At 50.0% G+C, this 6,000-nt stretch overlaps 1 protein-coding gene across 4 annotated transcripts in view; it reads left to right on the top strand.

Annotated features, from left to right (window-relative positions):
* Positions 1–1,236: 1,236 nt before the first annotated feature.
* The window catches only part of USP32 (ubiquitin specific peptidase 32), a 66,300-nt gene continuing 61,536 nt past the window's right edge, over positions 1,237–6,000 (top strand). For all 4 annotated transcript variants that reach the window (XM_029964632.1, XM_029964633.1, XM_029964631.1 and 1 more), the window contains exon 1: positions 1,237–1,319. The gene's annotated coding sequence lies outside the window, so the exon portion shown is untranslated. The remainder of the gene's footprint in view (positions 1,320–6,000) is intronic.

The following is a 6,000-nucleotide window of genomic DNA, read 5'->3' as shown; positions in this document are numbered from 1 at the left end:
CCGCAGCTCTGATGTGGCAGGATCATTCCCTGTGGAAACAGTAACTTAGGGAATGACTGGCAACCGGTGTTTTCACAGGCTTTGTTTCAGTGCAGGAACAATCCTTGGAACAGGCCGCCCTTGGAAATCAATGTTTTTCTTTCAAGCTCCTTATTTTCTACTCAGGAGCGACCCAGGGTAGGTTACCAGGCTTAATGTTGTAACAAAGCCATTTGGGAAATCCTCCCATTCTGTGTCAGTGCTGGGCTGAATACTAAAAGCAAACACGCTGGAGAACAGCAAAGGGCAGAGGTGGTTTTGATCCTTTTACCATTCAGCACGAGTTTCTGTTTCAGACAGTGAAAAGGCATTTTAATGGAATGGGAAACTCCTACTGTCACCCTGTGGTCGCAGCCCTGCTCCTTGGAGGACTTTCTGAGGAGAACCATCATCCCCTGTGAGGTTTGACGGGCTGAAGGGCTGTTCCCTGTGGGGTTTGAGGAGGATGAAGGGCTGATCTCCCCGCGACGTCTGAGGGGGATGAAGGGCTGATCCCCCTGTGAAGTTTGAAGGGCTGAGGGCCTTGTGAGGTTCAAGGGGCTGGTCCCCCAGTGAGGTTTGAGCAGTCTGAGGGTCCCCTTCCCCGGAAGGTTTAGAGGGAGCTCACCCTCCCACAGCGTGCTGAGGCCGTTCCTCCCGTGCCCCGAAGCCTTTTCCTCCCCGGTCTCCCCGGGAAGCTCCGCCACTTTCGCAAGCGCCAAAAATTGTGAGAGAGACAGAGAGAGAAGCGCCAGCAAAACCCTTCCCACCTCCTCACAGGGCCCTTCCTCTGAGGCCGCTTGGGCCGAAACAGAACCTTAGGCAGGACCCGAACCATCAGACTCCCGGTTCCCGCCTCAGGACCCCCCGAGGGCTGAGGGGAGAATGGGGGGGGGGCGGTGCCGCCCGAAAGAGACGACGCGCGCGGCGACTCCGCCCCCTCCCCTCACGCCGGCGACCAAATGGCGGCCCCGCCCCGCGCGCCGTGCGCGCCCCCGCTCCGCCGCCACGTGACGCGGCGCGCGCTCCTCCCCCCCCTCCCCTCGCTCTCCGGGCCCACGTGGACCCGCATGGAGGAGGCTGCGGGGCGGCGCCGCGGCCTGCCCTCCTCCCCCGCCCCCCCGGCAGGCCCGCCCCTCCTCGCCTCTTCCCCCCCCCCCCGCCCTCCGCCCCTCCCCGCCCCGTCCGTCGGTAGCGGCTCGCCGGGCGCCCGCCGCGCGGCCATGGACTGAGCGGCACCATGGGCCGCCCAAGGAGTCCCGCATCGGCTTCCTCGGCCTACGACCGAGGCGCTGCGGAGGGCGGAGGGCGCGGCGGGACGGGGAGGGCGGGGGTGCGGGTGGTGTGTGTGTTGTTTAGGGGGGGGCCTCCCCCGCGCTGCCCCCCGGCAGCGGGCGGTGAGGCGCACCTTCCATGACGGACCCCGCGCGGAGGCACTCTGCGCCGCTCGGGCTTCTCCCTCGGGGCTCCTTCCCCGCCCCCTTTCGCCCCCCCTTTCCCACACCCCGTCATTTATTTATTTATCTGTCCGTCTATTTATTTAGCGTGTCTCTCCATCTATTTATTTCGGTGTCCTCCCCCCGTTTTCACCGCGGAAGGCCCCCCCCCCCTCGCTCCTCCCTTCCCGTCCCCACCGCCAGGACCCTCCCGCCGCCCTCGGCCCGGCCTTTCCCTTTCCCTGCCGCTTCGCCGGCTCTCTCCCCCTGGATAAATCGGGAAATGCTGCCATCCCGGTGTGACAGGGCTGTCCGTCAGCTCCCGGCTCTCCCATCCCTCGTGTTTACTTCCCCCCGTGCCCGGGGATCGCGCATCTGCAGCCGCCGGGGTGGGGAGGTGGATGTGGCGTGTGCGGGGTTTTTTGGGATCCGTGTCGCTGTTCCAGCCCCGTTTCCAGAGCCCTCCTGGAGAATTTAAAGAGGAACGCAGCGAGGGGAAAACATAAACAAGCTGAATGGTGAATGCTCGCAGCTGCAGGGCTCCAAGGCGACAGCAGCTACACCCTGGCAGCTCCCTGGCTCTGGAAGGGATAGCCAAGTCCAAGGACAAAGAGGGACGGGAATTTTCGGCAGTGAATGGTTTGCAGGCAGGGCAGGTGTTTGTGGTTGTTGCCCCGTCGTGCGTTCCCGGGGTGCAGTGCAGGTAAAGCAGCTCACCTGTTTGATAGGGAAAGCCTTGATAAAATCCACGAGCTCAGGCCAATCTATGGCTGCCCTTTCTGTGAGAGGCATGCCAGGAGTGATAAGGGAGAGCTGGGTGGAACCGCTGGGTGTTAATTGAAAGAGAAACAATTTGATGTGAAAGGGGATTTTTATGAAATATTTTCTGGTTTTTTTTATTTCTTTTTGTTTTGTTTTTTTTTTTTCTGGTGGGGGCCTCTGAGGGGATGCCATGTCGGTGGGAAATGGAGCAACGTACTGTCAAGGAGGAGAAACAAATATGTGACTCAAACTCACGTTACATGTTTTAAACGTAACAGCCCTGAAGAATTTCACTGCTAGTGAAAGTATAGGAAGTCCTTAAAAGCTTTGGTGCGTGTATTTTTAGAGGAGCTGGAGTCACAAATGCAGCTTGGTAGAGGTGTGAAGTTGAATATACCAGGAAGAGTTTGAAATAAGCTCTTAGGTGGAAAATACATTCATTTGGTCAAAATGTGTATTTCAAAGTTCATAAATAAGAAAAAACGAGTGGTTTGAATTTTAACGTGAGATTTAAATGCTTCAAACCCTTAAGTTGCTCTGGATGTTCCATAATTAATAAGATTGATCTGTTAAAAAGTTATTTGAAATTATTTCTGCGCAGTGAATATAATGTTTTCCTTTGTTGTTATTTTATTTCATGTTATTCTTCTCTATATGAGACATTTAATACTGTTTTTCTGTAGGAGAACAGAAAGGTTGTTTTAGGCACTCTGTTATAAATTGATGTTTTGCTAAATAACTATGTTGTTTACTTAACCAGTGAATCATTGTGTGTATAAAACAGGCTAGTTATCAAAACATTATTTGTTAGACTGTTTCTTACTTGCACAGAACTGTCCTGGTACTTGGGGCATTTCTGTGGACACAAACAGAGATAATGGATAAACACAAACATTAAAAAAAAAGAAAGCCAAATCTATTTATCTCTGATTAGATCTGCTTTCTCTAACATTGGTGTCTGGTAGATAAATGCTGAGAAAGTTTTATATTAGGTGATGTTGTACAGGTTCTGAATTCTTTCTGGGTAATCAGTAGTGGTTAACCATGCTTGTAGTGATTCAGAATGTGGTGATCATATTTTTGAGGCACCAGTTTTAATTTCAGTTGTTCAGAATACCTGGATAAATGCTGCTCTTAGAAAATAATGACCAACAGTTTTACTTACTGCAATTCCATTTTGGGAGTCAGCAAAGGCTGTGAAGGTGAGGAGGCTTGTTGTGGTTAAAGGCTCACAATATAAATAACTGTAGCTAAAATGTAACTTCTGCTGGAGGAGATGAAAGTGTGACAGCAGGCTGCTGTTGGTGGCCTTTTCCACCCTGGGACTTGAGGTTGTGCTGCTGGGTTATTTTTCTCAGGATGGGCACCCTGGGCTTGTCTTGTGTCCACCAGTGCAGGTCCCAGGGAGCCACGTTGGTCTCCCCGAGATCCAGGCCTGGTTGTGCAGTTTGGGAGTGGAAAGGAAGGGATGCTTCTTCAGACATCTCTTTTCATGACTTTTGCCACTCGTGGTCATTTATTTCCAGTAGCCAGAGGGGCTGCTGTGGGTGCTGCTGTGGGATCTGCTCTTGTGGGGAGAGCCCTCCCTGGGCCTGCAGAGCTCCTTCCCAGGAGGGATTCTTTGGGAGGAGGTGAAGGAAGAAGTGCTTTGTTCCAAACACCATCAAACTGTTGGTTATCGTGTCAAACTCAGTTTGTGATGGCACAGACTGGTCTTGTGGCTGGTGAGTTTGTTGCTTTTTGCTTCGTCCTGAGCTCCAACAACAATTTTCTTCCCAGGGCAGTGCTGCAAGTCAGGCAGGGTCCTGTTTTGGTTTGGTGCCTTTTCCAACATTTCCACTCCTCTCCTGCCCCTCTGTCCATCAGGATGTCTGGAATTGCTTGGTGTTAGGCCTTGCCTTAGGCCAAGGAGGTGGTGCTCTAAAATCTACCTTATTTTTAGTTGTTCTGCTGCCAGTCTTGACACCCAGTTCCTTAAAAGTGCTTTTGTTGGGCCACTAAAACTTCATAAAAGGAAGAACTTTTTATGACTTTTGTATTATCTCCAACACTGTTGTATTTTATTACTGCTCTGTTATCCCAGCAGCTCCTGCACTGTGTTACCTATAGAATATTTTAATAAGTATTCTCCAGGAAAGGAGATGTCTGTGTGGTGTTGGTGGCCAGTTTATTTGAGATCCCTAAGGACTGTATTTTCCAGTGACTCTTGATGTGTTCTGCCTCAGTAACTTTTGGAGGATAATCACAGACTGAACAGAAATCCACCAAGGTGCTTGAAAGTTATGAAACTATAGAATGTGTGGCCAAATTTTCTGTGAATGCTGCTTAGAGCAGGTCTAACTCAAGCCAGTCCCAGCTTATCTGTGCCGAATATTGAGTCAGGTGACAGCTGAAACACCAGAAATGTCAGTGAATAATCATGGATCTGTCAGATTGGGGCTGCAGGGGAAGGCAGAGTTTTCCTTCTGCTTGAAGCAAGGTGGAGTTTTTGTGTGCAGGGTGGGAGAAAGGGAAGTGCCCCAGCGTCAGAGTGGTCAGGGAGTGAGGGGCTTGGAGGGATGAGTGGCTGCTGCTGAATCCATTTCTTTGGGTTTGGGTTTGTGCACAGGGAGAAAAAGAGCAAAAATAAAGCAGGAAACCAGTGCTGTCGATCAGAAATGTAAAATGCTGGCTAATGGTGAGGCAAAACTGGCAGGTGTATCAGTTCCACAGGTTTTGCCTCTGGAGAGGTCATGAAATAGTCATTTTTGAAGGCAGTTTCCCTCCTCATTGTGCATCTCGAAGGTGGTCCCGGTTGGAGGACTCCAAGCCCATCAAAGCCATGAAAACCCACTTTAATCCACAAGAAGGTTGGTTTTAGTGTGTGTGCCAGTAATGACTAATGTTGTGTGATGGGCAGAGGATAAATCTTGTTAATGACCTCTTGTGCCTTGATTGAATTTGAAAAATAGCTACATTTGTTTTATTTAAATCAAGGCAAATATATCTGGTGTCTGATCATTAACATCCTCCAGTACAGATGTAATAAATCTGACAGAGGGATGATGGAAAACTTGTGCAAATATATAATCATCTATTTGAGGTTGTCCATCTCAGCGTGGTGACAAATCCATGGACTCAGCCCTTGAGCCCATGGAAAACTGCTTTTTATTGCTCCAAATTATAAAATTAACTTCTTAGATCCCGGATGCATTTTTAGGCAAAACGATCAGGGAACCATTTTAGTGCTTTATTCTCTTCTCTCTGTATTCCAAGAAGGAAGTTGTTCTACTTTATTTTCTATCATAACTGAAAAGCAGTGCTTGAATATTATGGGGAGGTGAGGGTTCTTCAGAATGTGTTGTTTTTTAGGGGGATAAACCTGTGTCTTTCTGTCTGTGGAGCTCTGAGTTTCAGAGGCATGTGATGAAAATGCCCAGATCTCTCTTAGCCTTTTTTTCCAGCTATCAGGATGAATAGGAGCCACTGTGGAGACAGTCTAGATTATACAGCCAGGCTTGTTATGCCAGCCAGTATTTGATGGCTTTAGGGCTCTGTCATATGATGAAAGCAGGTATGAATGCACAGCTTCACACTTCCTGTTTATAAAGCTGCAGAGCTGCAAGTAGCTGCTCAGATTCACAGGGCAGTAATTATTTCACAACCTTGGCATTCAGCTGTGATGCTTGTTTTGGGAGGGCACCTCAGCAGGCTCTGCTGGGCATGGACTACCAAGGGGGAGTGACTTAGGGACTTTACTTAAACTGGCACAAACTGATGAAGAGAGGCTGCCTTTTGGAGAATC

This window comes from Manacus vitellinus, unplaced genomic scaffold (assembly GCF_001715985.3).
Source record: "Manacus vitellinus isolate BGI_N305 unplaced genomic scaffold, ASM171598v3 scaffold_76_pilon, whole genome shotgun sequence".
Taxonomy (NCBI): Eukaryota; Metazoa; Chordata; class Aves; order Passeriformes; family Pipridae; genus Manacus; species Manacus vitellinus.
This window is presented reverse-complemented; position numbering and strand designations above follow the sequence as displayed.